At 39.0% G+C, this 15,653-nt stretch overlaps 1 long non-coding RNA gene across 1 annotated transcript; it reads right to left on the reverse strand.

The window, feature by feature from the left end:
- Window positions 1-1,272: 1,272 nt before the first annotated feature.
- Window positions 1,273-10,358, reverse strand: LOC112943820. Its single transcript, XR_003248661.1, has 2 exons — window positions 10,307-10,358; window positions 1,273-1,475 (listed from the first exon to the last, which is right to left on the reverse strand). It is a non-coding gene; the product is annotated as an uncharacterized LOC112943820 (long non-coding RNA).
- Window positions 10,359-15,653: the final 5,295 nt, after the last annotated feature.

Genomic DNA, 15,653 nt, shown 5'->3' on the forward strand with positions numbered 1-15,653 from the left:
CTTTGAACAGCTCAAAAATCCACTTTTCCTGATCAAAGTAAAGATTATTCTCAAAATCTTACTTTAAATCATCAGCACATTTCATGTATGTTTTCTCATTTGTGTGGCATGAGCTCAAGTGCATTTATCTACCTACAATATCAAGAATTCATTTACAACAGGTCTTTCTGAACAGGACTTTTCCATTTAAATATTTTTTGCAGGCTGCTCTCTGAAGTGCCCTGGATCTCATTAGAAGTGTGGTATTTTCCTCTTCCTCTAAAATTAAATTTAGTTTCCAATTAAAAACTGGCCTCTGCGACAGACACTTTTTTCACTTTCAGGTCCAGATTTCTAACCATGCTGACCCTACCAAATGCCTCCAGTGACTTGTAAAAATAATAAGTATTATGCACAGCTGCACAGATCAAAAATCTCCCCAGCATTCAATTGCTATCATGAGTCTTTTATCAACCTGCTTTAAAGCAGAGAGGGAAACAATTTTCCCACCCTATGAAACTGAGATTTCATAAATGTTCTCTTTCCACATCACGATGAAAAGAAGACCTTTCAAAGTGTGTTTGTTTTTTTTTTGTTTTTTTTTTTTTCCCCCCAGAAAGAGACTGTGGCACCACAAGGGAATGCTAAGCAAGTGGTTAAGAGATTCCTATGGGTTATGGAATAGCAGCATAGGCAAGATTTCCATGCACAATTCCAGGCTACATGAAGAGAGAGAGGAACTTGAGGAAGAATCTGTTCATATGTTGTTCCACCTCAGACTTCCAGATGTGTTACCTTGGGTGAGGCTCTTCCCTATTCCTGATCTCTAGCTTTCCTGCTCTCCCAGTTTTAGGATGATCTTTACATGTCAAGAATGACAGCATAAGGCAAAAATGTGGTCAGCTGTCGCCTAGGATAAACCTCATCTCCAGAGCATGATGTTGCTCTGGTTACTAACACCAAACCCAWGTTAAGAACAACCACTGGCTCCCAAGTAAGCTACACAATTTCTTTAATTCATATGTAATTGAGTGGTGCCAGCTAATTATTAGAAACATAATAGTCTGTTACATAATCACAACAGCTTCAATAAATGTGGTTTTAGTTATTATRTAGTACTTTATTAATAGACAATAAATGAAATCTTAAAACTAAATTAAATCCTCATTTGGTAGGTGCTTCATTTTGAAAGGCCATCAAAATGTGTCACTGAAGTGAAATATCAACATATTTGAAGTTATGTGACAAAAAGCCCGGTCCAGATGTTTTTTCGGATCCCGTTCAAGGGACAAGTGGAAGAATGTCCTTGGAGAACAGCTTGTTACAATGCAATCTTGTCTGCTGCTCACACATTTTGTCTGCACATTTAATCCTTACCAGGGCATAAGAGTTCTGGAGGTCCCTTTTGCACAGTATGTTGCAGATCTCAGAAAACAGCCAGATCGTGTGAGAACATGGTTGTAGCACAGTAATCGTGCTCTTCCTCCTGTAAGATCCTATGAATGGAGAAAACAGAAACAGACATAATGAAAGCCAAGAAAAATGGAAGTTATTTGAGAATAAGTATTTTGGTTGACAGCAGCAAGATAGAAATTGCTAATTTCCRAAACACGTTTACTTGCAAACGCTCCTGAGGGGCCACACTAATACAGTGCCTTGTATTGGACAAGCAGGGAAAAGGCTTTCCCTTCATTCTGGCTGGCAAGGTAGTTGCATTCTGGTGACAACTCCTTCCACCATATTTTACAAGCCCGTACAACGTAGGGCTTTATTATTCCCCTCTACTCTACCTTGGTGTAAACCTTGCAGTGTGCACAGATAATTTAGTGAATAATTCAAGGACTGATCTTTCCACAGACTCAGTGGTYAGCTTTACATGTGCTTTAGAGATGTTCATGCACCTGCAGACTTCAGTTATGCTGACAGGCAAAGGAAGAGAGGACAAACTGTTCTGCAAGTATTTACTCCCACTGAATTCACTCGTTTTGATAAATCTCATCCTTGTTTTGCACCTTTGTATGCAGGGAATGTGGCAATAGAGGAGAATGGCAGAAAAAAATACAGGTGATCTTACTGATTGCTTGTAGCGATGATGCTTTTAGGAACAATTCTGTGAAATGATGAGTAATTCCAAGATCGACAAATATCTTAAAAGGCTACAAGGAACTGTTCTCATTACACAGGTGAACTTCTGAAAGGAAGATAGCACAGATAAGATAAGGTTGCTTGGCTACAAGAAGAGGAAAAAAAGAAAGGTACTGTGCATAGATGAGAGAAAAGAGAATCTAGGCAGGTTTATAGTGTCAGCCAAGAGTCTGCTGGCTCGCTAAAAGAGAGTGGGATATGGGAACAAGGTTGAAAGCTGGAACTGGTGGAGTTGGGATCAGGACTTAGAGCTAGTTTTAATAAGCAGGAAGAGAGAGCACACAACTGCACCAGCACAGGGAGTCTGCTGGAAGAGAACTTTAACAATTGGTTTAGAAACCAAGTGTGATTTCAACACCTATTTCTGCCAAATTGTCTCCAGTTCAGTTCTGAAGCTAGAAATGAACCTGAAATGGTATAGACACTTTGTTTTGGATAAGACCATTCAAGAATACAGTTTCATGTCTCAGGCTACATTACTGCACAATTCTGTTTACACATCTTCAGTAATAAAGAATTCAGAGCAGAAGAGGGAAGAGTTACAAGGGTGAATACATAGACCTTTTTATATAAACTGTGATTTTTAATTAGCTGGCTTAGGCTGAGAGGGTAAAAGGATTTTACTCTTAAAGTATGTAAGGTAAGCAAATGACCAAGAAAGAAAGAAAATATTCCAATGAAGAACACCAGGAGCACAAGGCTAAAATGGGTGTCAGATAGCCATAGATTTGGCTGGGAATGCATGTTAAATTTGCACTACAAGATTTGGAAACTTCCAAATCTTCCAGTAGAAATAACAGATATAAAAAGCCTTACTGAATGCAAGAGGTGCAAGATTTATTTTTGCTAATACATACAATATGTGATTGTTTGCAGCAAAAAGAAAATTCCTTCCACTCCTAAGCATGTAGGCACTTTGAATGCCAGAGACTGTCAGCCAGCAGTGCTGGTATCAAACCCTAAAACTTCTGTCTAAAGCCTTCTGTTTAGGAAGGAAGGAACTTAGTCTGTAATGTTGGTGTCCTGGTCACTTGGACCAAGAGCTCATCCTCTGGGAAGATTTTCAAGCCGTAGAGGACATGTGGGCTTAGAAGAGAGCACTTCTCACATACTTTGAGCTGTTAATGATCTGGTAGAGATTTTAAGAAAATACAAGCTCATTTATATTTCTCTATACAACTGACATGTTCTTGGCATTGTTGCAATATATTAGACTCAACCTTGTATCTCTTTCTCCTTAATCTACTATGATCTTTTGTTTTTGTTTACTGGGAAAAAAGATTTTCCCTCCCTTCCTTGCTCCCTAAAATGTCAGCAGAATACCTATGGTGTTGTTGGAGGACAGACATCTTCCTCAACTGCAGCATGCAAGGATAATACAGATAATTCAGGAAATGCACATGACATTGGCACTGAGCATCATAAGAGGATAGGTATAAAGGTGCGTGCAAAGCAATCCATATCTGTATCTAGAGCCTGATCTTGTTGGAGTTGATGGAAAAATCCAATGGGCTTCAAATAAGGCTCTTATTCCAAAAAGAGGAAAGAGTTTAGAAAAAAAAAATAGAATGAAAAAGTAAGGAGCCAAGGGGAAAGAAAAGATAAATAACATTTACCCAAAACAAACCAGATGTTTCACCTCAAATCCACTTTCTGTTTCCATGAGAATAAAGACAAAGAAAATAATGACTATTAGCCTTTCCTTTGGGTTGTACTGCAGAGAGCCAATTAGTGAAATGCTCTAACTCACATGACCTGCACAAGCTTCCTATGTCATAACTTGAGTCATTGCAGTAGCATCATTACAAATATATTGGAAACAATAATGTTAGTCGAAATGGTTTGATTTAAACAGTCAGAGGCATTTGAGGCAAAAACATCTTCAATATGCCTCAAATGCCTCTTTGTTTCGTTTTTCTTTTTTTTATATATCTATTTTAAAGGAAAGCTCTGAATTCCATTTTCAAAGTCAGTCACATATTTGGAGACATGGATGAGCAGAGAGGTTTTACTGACTTGAGCCATTGGACATAAAGTCTCTGTAGAGYTTTTAATGTTGTCGAGGAAGGAAAGCCACCACAATGTCCCTAGCAAAGATGACAGAACATGAGTAGAGCTCCACATTGCTGATGAGGAATGCTCAAGTTTCCTGTTTTCACAGGTCTTTTCATTCAACCATAGCAAAGCTGGGAATAGAACATTTTGGTTGTAACATCCTCCTTTGGTGCCTCAGAAGAATTGAGGGATGACTGTAGACCTTTGTAGATAACAAAAGTTGTCTGTATTTAAGTATTTTCTGTGGAGTAGCCTTGAAGAGGTGTAGGGTCCTTGAGCTCTCCATATTTATCAATGTTAGGATTTGAAGTGAGATTGAAAGGGAGAACATTTGCACACAGTTTCCTAAAAAAGTACTATTTATTCACTTTTTTTTTTTTTTTTTTTTTTTTTTTTTTTTTTTTTTTTTTTTTTTTTTTTGTTAAGTCCAGGCAGTGCAGATGGCATCTAACAAAAAAGCACCCCTGCTTTATGATTGGTTATAAAGCTGCCACACTTAATTGGCTCATCCTTAAATTTTCCATGATTGAGCATCTGCTTCAGGCTAATTTTATTTGAAGTTTCAACTASAACAGTTCAGCTCCCAAGGAAAAGAGAAAAAGGCATCTTTTTGCCCAAGTGAAAAAAAAAGAAACAAACAACAGTTTCATTAAAAAACTTTATTGCCTTTACTTAAAATGGGAATGTAAAATAGGACAGTAAGGTTGTTCTGCTGTCAAGGATGGGACTTGTACTATCAATGTCAAAACCAGATCTATATAAATACGGTCAAGCTGTGAACTTCAAAAAGCCCACAGGCTCAATGGAAAATATTTTTGGTGTTTGGCAGCTAAATTCTTAGGCAGTTTGACATGCACCAAGCATGCCGTTCCTTTAGCTGTTCTTCACGCTGCTGCTTGCAGTAGCATCAGCTGAGCGTGGCCTCCTGGAATTGATTGCTAGGAACCTTGCAGCATCYGATTGCAGGTAGAGGATGTCTTCTTCCCCTGTTAAAATCTACACAGGGCAGAATAGGAGCAAGTTCCCATAGGCTAGAGAAATAAAAGCAAGATCATGTGCCATCATTAAATGAAGGCTATTATAATGAATAAAGAGGAGGGGGAAAAAATATCAACAACAAAAATTGCTGAACAAAACTTTACCAGGATACATTTACATTTTGATTTCCTGACAGGACAAAAGTTCGATTTTGCAGCTTCACTGTTAAATGCTTTTCTTATCTGGCTGTTATGTAAGCCTGAAACACTGGAGACTAAAATCTAGATGGAAATCGCAAGCAGCTAAACCTTTGTATCCATAACAGGTCTCCCCCAGCACTGGCTCACAAGGCAATGATATTTCGTTTTGTTTTCAAAAGGAGAAGTAGAACATTCAGGGTGTCCCGTTGCCAGCAATCTAACATAGAATTTGTCTTTTTCTCCACCCTGTTCTGGGTAAGATGGGTGAAGCTTCTTGTGCAAGAACAGCCTCTGGCTGGCCTTCTAGTAGCCTAGTTCATTTGACTTTGCTCTTGGGTGACTGCCTGCCTGGAAGCAAAAGTATAGAAGCTGAAAGCAAGCAGCAAGCTGATGCAATGGATAGGCCCCTTTGGGATCATCTTTAGTAGAACTAAGCAAAGTCAACAGAATTGAAATAAGCTCTGCAAAACACAAGCTAATGGTCAGGATTCCCTTCTCCCTGCAGCTGATAAGAACTGAACTAAACAGAGGGTGTCTAAAGCTGGATCAATGTTCAGGCAAAGACAGGGCTAAATGCTGCCCTTAGGACTAGAGAAGAAGTTGGTSAAGACAGTGCAAACACACAGCTGAAGGCAATGTGGGGAAATATGCTTTGCTTCCATGACAAACCTAAGTGCTATTTATTGAGATCAAAATACATTACAATAGAAGGTAAATAGCTTGCACATACATGATGCTCAAGAAAAGTTGCTTTCCCAGGGCACCAGATCCTGTCTCTTAAAAGCATCCATGATACACAACAGCCTTGAAAAAAAATTCTACAAACCACCCACTATCCTACCACTTTTAGTGTCATGGAGTTAGATATGTTAATAGTGTTAACATGACAACTTCCCATGCTGCAAACGCAGAAGGTGGGTATCCATTCTCGGAAGCTTTTAATATGCTTTTCGTGGGAACACCACCTAGGACTGATCAGTCAGATTCTAGCCAGTGCTGTGGCAACTCTCCCCCTCCTCCCTTTCTGCATGCATTAAAAGGAGAAAATGCCAAACTCAACAGGACGATCTGTATGACATTCAGGCTACCACAACAGTTACACTCAAGCTGGAGCCTTCATTCAAGACCAGCGTTACTCTCCRTCTGCAACATAAACCTTGGAAGAGACCACAGGCCTTATTTCTGAAGTTCTTGAAGTGAGAATTCTCACAAGGGGCTAGGTCCCAAAGATTTTGCTTATATAGTGGGGACATCCTTTGTGCACAAAGCCAGTTGTTCCTCTATAGCAGGATCCTTTGAACCTAAATGATAGCCATTGGTAATACAGGGAAATCAAAACAGTTGGAGAGTATGGGAGGAGAGACATTCTGTTAGGCTTGACGTTGATGTTAGTTAGAACAGGATGATCCTTGTGAGGCTCTTCAGGCTTTGGGGGAGATCTTGGCACTCTATCACACTGACAACTGCAAATGTCACACCACAAGGAGAAATAACAGGGAAACGCCTTAACAGCAGTGATAGACAGACAGATGCTCTCTCCTTTCACAGCTTCTGTCCCAGTAGACTTGTAACACAGTTTACTCCAAACATCTGCACTTTCACCCTCAGCTTATTTTAACTTTTTTTTTTTCTTCAGATAATATTTGTTTTTCACTTTTCAGAGGAAACTTCTGGTTGGCTAAAAATCTTCTGTATAAAGTCCTCCACAAGCTGCATGCTATGGGTCTCACTAGAATTCRGGCTTCTCTGTTTTACCCTTGAAAGTCTGCTCCGAATTCCAAAAAGGAAGGGGAAATGACGGAGGTATTTGTGTCCTGGTGAAGCTGAAGTGAGACATGCTTATTTTTAATACAGGATGTAATGGATTTTTTTTTTGACAATATCCATTTATTCTACCTATGACTTTTTAAAAAATCTTTATTACCCCTGCACTGCTGCACAAAGAATATAATTCTTTTTGCAGCTGTACATGAGTCTGGTTCATGGCGTGTCAAGTTGCAACAGAATTACAAATGTTGACAGAGTTGTTCTGACTTTGTGATATCCCTTTCCACCAAAGGGGGGACGAACCCCTCACTTTYCCCTGAATTGCCTGCACTCTCCCCTTCTTAAAATGTACACTTCTCACTTTGGTGTACAATTCTAGCTATCTCTGCTCAATAAAGACAGAACAGGTGGTAGGAGATAAAGTCCAATTTTTTAGCAAGTTAACTTTTATTTAATAGTAGACTTGGGTCATTCTTCAAATGGGGAGAAGAGAGATTTCAGCCAAAAGGCAATACTGGCTCAGACAAGTACAGAGATAAACTGTCTCAGGGAAAGGGGGGGAAAAAAAGTGTGAGGTGGAAAGCATGGAGAAGTTTCAAAGTAACAGAGAGAAATGAGGTCTTTAAAAAGTTTTCTGACAGGGGAAAAAATGCAAAAAATGGTTACTTTTTAAAAAAGTGTTAGGTATTCCAGGACAAGATTCTATGACACTGTCTTACTTTCTGCAGAGAACTACATGTGATATAGTTGTTTTTGGTCCTAAATTTAATGTTCATCCATTCATCCTTCCTCACTGATTTCCCTTACAGGTCCAGATCAGGGAGTTTCCTCTCCTTTGGGAATATGCTGTTAAAAACATCCATATACCATCACAAGCATTTCTGTATCTCCAGTGAGCTGCACAATCTGTAACTCCAGCATTATGTGAGCACAGGAGCCCACACACTGCCCCCAGATCTACTGACAAGGGTTCACAGCTGTCAAAGCAGATCAGCTAGAGAAATGGAAGCATCTCCCCCACTTTGAAGTCTTTTAATCTAGCTATGGACTCGGTGAAAAACATTTAAGGAGGTGAATTTTCTTAGATAAATTTACAAATAGAAGCTTCATTTTTAATCTCAAATGTGCAAGTCAGTGGGAAGAAAGCTGTCTGCAAATTGCCTAGAGTACTGAATAGAGTATGAAGACCCAGTGCTGACTCAGGGAATTCTAATACAGCTTAAAATTTTGCTTCTSTCTTCTCAGCACCAGAAAACTGAAACTCAAATTTGGTAAAAGATGTAGTCAGACACAGGTCTGTTGCATCTGGCAGTTAGACAGCCTTGGTAGATAAGGTATGCCAAATGCCAAAAGAGATGGAAACTTCTTATAGATAATCTGGCAYTGAAGAATGCATCTCATTACTTTTGTGTTTTCCAATTTTAAGCAATGTTAGCATCATTTTCATTATCTGGGAGTTTGATTAAATCATGTTACATAAGAGCTTCAGAAAGTCTTTCTGTCATAAAAGAGTGGAATTAAAAACTTTGAATTTAGGAAAAAAATGAGAAAGATTTGAGAAGTATAAGTGTTTACTCCCACTCCCAAAAAATGGTCTTTAAATATTGCTTTCACTTTTACTCTAAAGCCAGAATAGATATGGGCTTTGTGTCCCACCCAACATGCAATTAACATTCAAGATGTACCAATTAAATACCCAGAAGCAGCTTTTCCCACTAATCTTGATATCAAATATTCAATGAATTTATTCAGTGTATAGAATCAAGTGAAGAGTTGTCAAAAAGAGTCAGTAGACAGAAGATTTAAAACTGCAGCATCATGTCTCTGCTAGCTCTGTCCTTACCCACCTCATATAGGGAAGCCTTACCCCAGGGCATTAAAGAAAAAACATTGCAGCCACTCATGTCTATTTATATGTGTACTTATAAACTTGCATGATTTTTCAGGTACTAAAATTAGGTTTAGATCTTGGCCTCCAACTTCCAAATGAAATCAGTTCAGTTGTTACTAGCATGGTACAACATGACYCGAGACACTTAGGCACAAAAGTTTTAACACTGATATTCTAAGGAAGCAAGTACTCAGAAATCATGCTGGCTATCCCCCTTCCCTATTTTGAACAGCATTTAACAGAAATCTCAGAACTATTGTTTTCATTCCTTTGAAAAATTGATGTGATAACAGAAAGACTCCCAAATTAATACTAATTTCTCTTCTAACTTACTGAAAAAGGAAGTAAGGCAAAACCTCAAGCACACCAGAGCATCAGTACAGGAGAAAGTACATTTTGGAGTTTGTTGGGTTTTGTTCTTCACAATCTGATTTTCTTAATGAACACCAAAAAACCCAGAAGTATGGCACAAGCCCTTTAAAAAAGGGCAGAGGTGGAGGAGCTACTGCATGAACGTAGCAACACCGGATCATCTTGCTTCAAAAACATTTTACTGTTTTGAAACAGTACACAAAGTCATAAAAAAATAGCAATAGCCTTTGCCAGAAAAGCATCCAGAGGAGAAGAGGCAAGGAAAGAACAGAGAAGAAACACTGGAAATAAATCTTTCCAAACAAAGTGACAAGTCCAAAAATAATGAGAACTAAAGTTCAAAGAAGAAATCTAAACTGAAGTGGAGAGAGAACACAGCCATGCATAGGCAGTGGGGGGGTGGCATGCTGGTGGGGGTGTGCATGACAAACATCTTGTACTGCTTCCTCAGCTAGTAGAAAGGGTTCAGATCAGGACATCGGCACTTGTCAGATGTTATTTAAAATTTTGTGTTTGAATATATATTGCTACAATTTCTGACCCTGAAAGTTCTCAGATCATATTGAACACAACTGTTAGGATTTGTTTTCTCCTTATAACGGTTGACTCAATTTCCAATGCTCTTTTAGCCTGTTCATTAACATACTTACATTTTGATACCTTCCAAGTTGGTGACAATTGGGCAGTCTGGGTGATATATCACATTTTTACTTTCTCCGTCACTTCCCAATAGTTTCCCCCCTTACCTTTTATTCTCTTCACAATTAGGACCRAAAGAAACAAAAAGCATTCACAAATTGAACACACAACACAGAGGATGTGGTTAAAGGCAGAGATCTTAGCTACAGCTTTTGAGACAGACCTCAAGGTCCCAGGCAATGGATTAACTCCTTAGGAAAAACATTACTCCTCCACTTACCAGCAGAACACATAAGTGATCACAAGTGTTTTCCTTACAGCATTTAATTCTTCCACAGCAAACATTTAGCAGTATAAGCTGTATTCAGTGCCTTCTGTCTCCACAAAAATAGCCAAATAAGGGTGCTGAGTCACAGTGCACTGCTTTGGGTGCCTTGCAGCTTAGAAAAACCCAGATATTTCCTCTGGAGAAGGCCAGTAGTTTTTATGCATACCAGRCTGTGCTACATTAGTTGTCAAGGACAACCTAACCTTCCTCACATACTGCAACCAACAACTGCTTTGCTGACTCCTTACAGAGTTTTAATCATTGCAGGCACTTCAAGTCAGATGCTCTGTGCTATACCCCTCAGCTGAAAAAGCACARGGACATCAAACAGGTAAAAGGCAACCAGACATACAAGAACTCCTTTAAAACAAAAGAAATCAAATAAGTTACAGGAGAAAGAAGAGCTAGATTGAAGCAATATTCTTGCTATTAATTTAGCAACCCCTTATTGAATAGTAGGTTCTGGCATGGCCCCTTCAAATTCACACAGTATAAAGACTATATTCACAAGATAACTATCACAAGGAAAGATTTGCCTATCAAAATTATAACATTATGAAACAAATATGATTTTCTTCCATCTTTTTTAAAAGTTCCATTTTTTTTCCTAGAGCAAAACCCTAAACTTCACTAATAACAGCACCATAAAAACCCCTTAGSCTCCCTTGTTAGTGAGGCACTCATCTTCCCCCTCCCCCCTCAGAACCACCTCCAGACTCTTCCCTTATTAAAGCATCATATGAGTTGCAAGTAGGCCTAAGCTGAGGATTTATATAAGAGTAAAGAACCACAGATGCTGGAGATAATGTTAATGAGTTGCAGATGTTGCTAGGTCCAGCTTTGATTCAAAGGGGATGAAATAGAGAGGTGGGGGAAGGTGGTGGTTTTGCTTGGATGCTTTGAGGGCTCKCCATTCCACCTCCCCTCTAGACAAAGGGCTGTGCTAGAAGTTCATCTTTTGGGGGTCTCTTCTTTTTAAGTAAGTCAAGTATCTTATAGATTATGTTTGTTTTTGCATACAGGCTGTTGCTCTCTGCAAAGCTGTTTGGCTGCACAATGGCTCAAAAAAGCATAAAAGCTAATCTTCTGAGTTATARATTTCAAGTAGAGCTGGGAGTGAGCAGGGTGTCTAAATCTAGTCTTGAATTTTTCACTGTAGCTCAAAGAGGTTAAATCTACTAGAGCCTGGGGCTACATCCTGGCACAGCTGATGGAACACAGCTATCTTACTTGCACAACTAAGATAGCTCAAATGCTTGGAAATCCAGGCATGAAATACAATTTATTAAGCTTAGAACTTTTTTTAAAGCAATCYTCTCTGTAACATGTGCTGTGTTTTTTCTATCCAACAAGAAACTAAGATATCTGAGTTACTGAATCAGTTGTAGAGGGACAAGAGAAGTGTCTTTATTTCTGCTTTGTAGTGGCAGAAGGAAGAGCCATATGTTGGTTTTTTTTTTTAATGTTATTGATTGCTCACAGTCCTTTTTATAAAGGCTGGCAGTTTTATTATTGCATGTCCTCAAAATAACAATGCTCCACATAGGAAGAGTGGGGTGGGGGGAAAGACTTTTGACTTGAGTATTTTTTGTATTATAGTAGTGCCCAGAGGCACTGACAAAAGCCAGGGCTCTTTTATGCTGGGTGAGGTAGGAATGCAGGATAAGAGACAGCTCTGTTGTAATGTTAATATTGGCTTTTGCTATAATGAGGCAAGAGTCACTAGGGGATTTTGTATGAGGGGCTGAAGTGAAGGTAGGTTAAGTGATGTGCCTGATGTTACCCAAGATTACTGAGGCAGAATCAGGAGGCAAACCTGCACTTCTTGAATTCAAGTCTGCATGCTTTGACAAAAGACTATTCTTTTTTTCCTCTTTAAAGGGCTCTGATTGTGCTCAACCATTTCCTCAGCTCTCTAAAGCTGGTAGCTGCAAGTAATTGAATAACACAAATGTTCTGACAAAGTCATTTTTAGCTTGTTAATTATTCCCAATCACACATTCTTTCCCCTTCAAGTGGAGTTAGATGACATCAAAGCCATCTGAGGGATGGAGGAACACTTCAAGTATTAGCAAGAACAATGGAATAGACTATCCATTTTATTCCAATTAATTTAAAGGGGAAATGGCTGAGTGCTGGCCAGGCTCTACCTTTAGAAGTAATAATAGGAGATGGTTGGAAGTCATGGAAGCTCTTATACTTGCTGTGTTTGTGCAGGGTATTCCTGTGAGCTCTCTCTGTATGCTATTTCTCGATCTGACTGGACATGGATCTGGGCAACCTGCTCTGTCTGACACTGCTTGAGCAGGGGGCTTGGACCAGATAACCTCCTGAGGTTTCTTCTAGCCCCAGGTATTCTCTATTTCTGTGATTCTGTGATGTGATACCAATGGCCCAGAATGAGACACACGGACTGGAAAAAATGTGCTTGGAGATGACAGGAAGCTTTCAAACTCAATGGGTTTGAAAACAAAGGATCTGCTTCACTGCTTCTGCATACTTGTATGAAACGTGGCGTAATGCAATTGAAGTGACAAACATGGGAAAGAGAATTCTGTGTTGGAAATGAAGGTTGTATTTCTTGAACACATTATAGACAAGGACTGAGAGTGGGGAGGGGCAGGAATAGAGAAGCAGGATGCACAGCATCCAGCTAGGATGAAGATCCAGGCTTAGAGTATCTGGGCCTTACTGCATTTCAGTCCCAGTAAAGGCATACTCCTTAGTTGTAGATTTACCGCTTTGAAGTCTAGAGAGAAAAGTTATGGTTTACATAAAATTCTGTTGGAAGTGACTCTGCTAACAGAATTGCTGCATTAGGACTAAAAAAGCGTCTTGTCTTAACTTCAGCCAGAGAAGCTTTCTAGGGCTGGATTGAGCCATGCTGTGATTATGCAGCAAAAGCTGTTAATGAGGCTTTARGCACATATTGCTTAGTGGTGAAGCRTATCACTACCTTCTCCTTCCTGCCAGTGCTAATTTGATGAAATAGGACAAGGAAGCACTCCCTAGAAAACCAGGGATTTCCCTCCTCTTTGGTGTGGCTTTGATGCAGACATATGAGGAACACCTGGCTGAATCACTTAAAGCCTGGAATGCAAATCTAAAGAAGTCATCTTATCACTGGAGCTGGCTTTAAGGAGAAGCAACAGTAGGAGGAAAAAATCTACAAAAAGATATTAATATCTCAATTATTGAAAACCAATGTTTGCTGTATGCTAAGAAACATAGARCAGACTATTGTTAGGTGACTGGAATTTGTAAATTAAAGGGGCTGGAGCTTAGCTGGAGAAGGCAACCACTTCTATTATCCTAAGCAAACAGCACAGTTTTTATGTAATATTTTTAATCAGGGAAATCTATAAAAAGCTTATTCTTCACGTTACTGACAAGAAATATGCATCAACAACTTTCAGATGAAAATAGGACTGTTTGAACTACAGTCTAAATAACTAAAACCATTTTTTTCTTCAGATCAAAATGGCAAGAAAATGTCAACATCAAAATAGTTGCATTTCATAGTCTAGTGGCATCATTTTACACTAATTTCTGAATGTTTGGTTACTGGCTCATCTATCACAGCATCATAATCAAAATCACAGCTTTGCTTCTTCCATTTCAATTTCAGGACTTGCTGTGGAAATTATGAACTTTGGAGCTGCTGTTTCAAAAAAGAGGGACTTTTAAAATGAATTTAATTTGATGAATGATCATTTTTCACTTAAAGCTGCTGCAAATACATAATGCAGTCTCAAAGTGATCAAATACTTATTAAATGCACTTCAATATTATATAACAGTATGAAATGGGATGTTTTAAAGTTTTCTTTTGGTAACTATACATGAGAACTTATAGATATGGAGACTTGCAGTATCCTGRCTGCACCCTTCATTAAAAAAAAGTTTTGCTTTTTTTTCAGAAAGTTTGAAAATCGGAATGTTGATATTTCATTCCATCTTTCTTGCAAGTTGCTTTTTCAGTGAAGGTGAAATAGAGGTCAGCATAAGACCTAGAAACTTGGTGTAATCAATTCAGGTGGAAAAATGGGAATACAGCCTATCTTGATTCTAGAAACATAGCAAAGATCAAAGAGGAATTTTCCAAGCTTTTTGTAACCTCTCTGAAGGAGTTTCGCAGTTTGAGGCCTTCTGCTTCCAAAACAAACTAGAACTAGGAGAATGGTAACAAGCCAGCTCAGGCTTCTGCAGAAAAGTCCTGCTGGATTGAAGAAAATAAGACAGCTGTACATAAAACAACTTAAAGGCCTCAAGTTKTACTAGGATACAAATTGGGGAACATGAATAGGAAGCTGTGCCAAAACTGGGAAATAGAAATGAATTGAACCGTCCAATTGTGCTTGCATCAAGTGTGGTGAAAACATGGGATTTCTCCATAAGAATTGTGGTGTTTGACCTTGGGGCAGCCTTCATGTCTCTCACTTGAAACTCAGGAGGTATCTCAGGGCTTCSTCCTTCTGTACTTTTAGGGGTGCCACACATGGATATGGATGGGAGCCAGGAGGGCTCAAACCAAGAATAGCCTGATAAGCTAAATGATAGTTGTAACCCTGGTTGACATTTCCTGTTGAAGGTATAAACTTAATTTGCTGAGCGCTAAAGGTCCATATTTATCCCAGCAAAAAAAAAAGAGGGTTGTACTACTAAAAGAATGCTAACTGGATCCGGAAAATGCACAAAGGAGCTTTTAGATGTGAGCATGGGATGTCTGTAGGTGGATGTGAGCAAGCAGAGGACAGAGGCAAAGTCCCTGCTGAGCCTTGAATTGGTGGCATGACTCCCAACGGTGGGGATAAAAGCATCAGGAAATTGCTGGGGAAGTGATTTCCAGTGGCTGGTTCTGGATCCAGCTGTGATTTGTTTTAGCAGAACCTGCTTTTGACACAGGAAATAATCTCCTTTACTGCTCCCTGCATCTGAGAGGAAGCAACAACACTGCAGTAAACCTGAAAGGGGATCCTCTTGGTCCTAGCAGCTTTTCTCATCCAACAATTTCTTTGTGCTTAGAGATAGAAAAGAATAATATTATCTTGCACCTTCTTCCTTTCCATGGTTATATGGTTTTGTTCCAGAAGACACTCTCCTGCAGAGGGCTACCAAAATATATTTTCGTCAAGAACAAGTTATTTAAAACGATCAAAACATCTATGTGGAATTATCTTGGCTACCYTTTAAAAATCTTCCTTTCTCATCATCTTTTCTTATTTTTTCTCATTCTTCTCCTGTAAAATGAAGATTTTCTGGCAGAAAAAAAAAAAACAGTGATCAGAAACCTGTGAGCT

The sequence above is a fragment of the Nothoprocta perdicaria genome, unplaced genomic scaffold (genome assembly GCF_003342845.1).
Source record: "Nothoprocta perdicaria isolate Ctin4 unplaced genomic scaffold, notPer1 scaffold_0, whole genome shotgun sequence".
Lineage (NCBI taxonomy): Eukaryota > Metazoa > Chordata > Aves > Tinamiformes > Tinamidae > Nothoprocta > Nothoprocta perdicaria.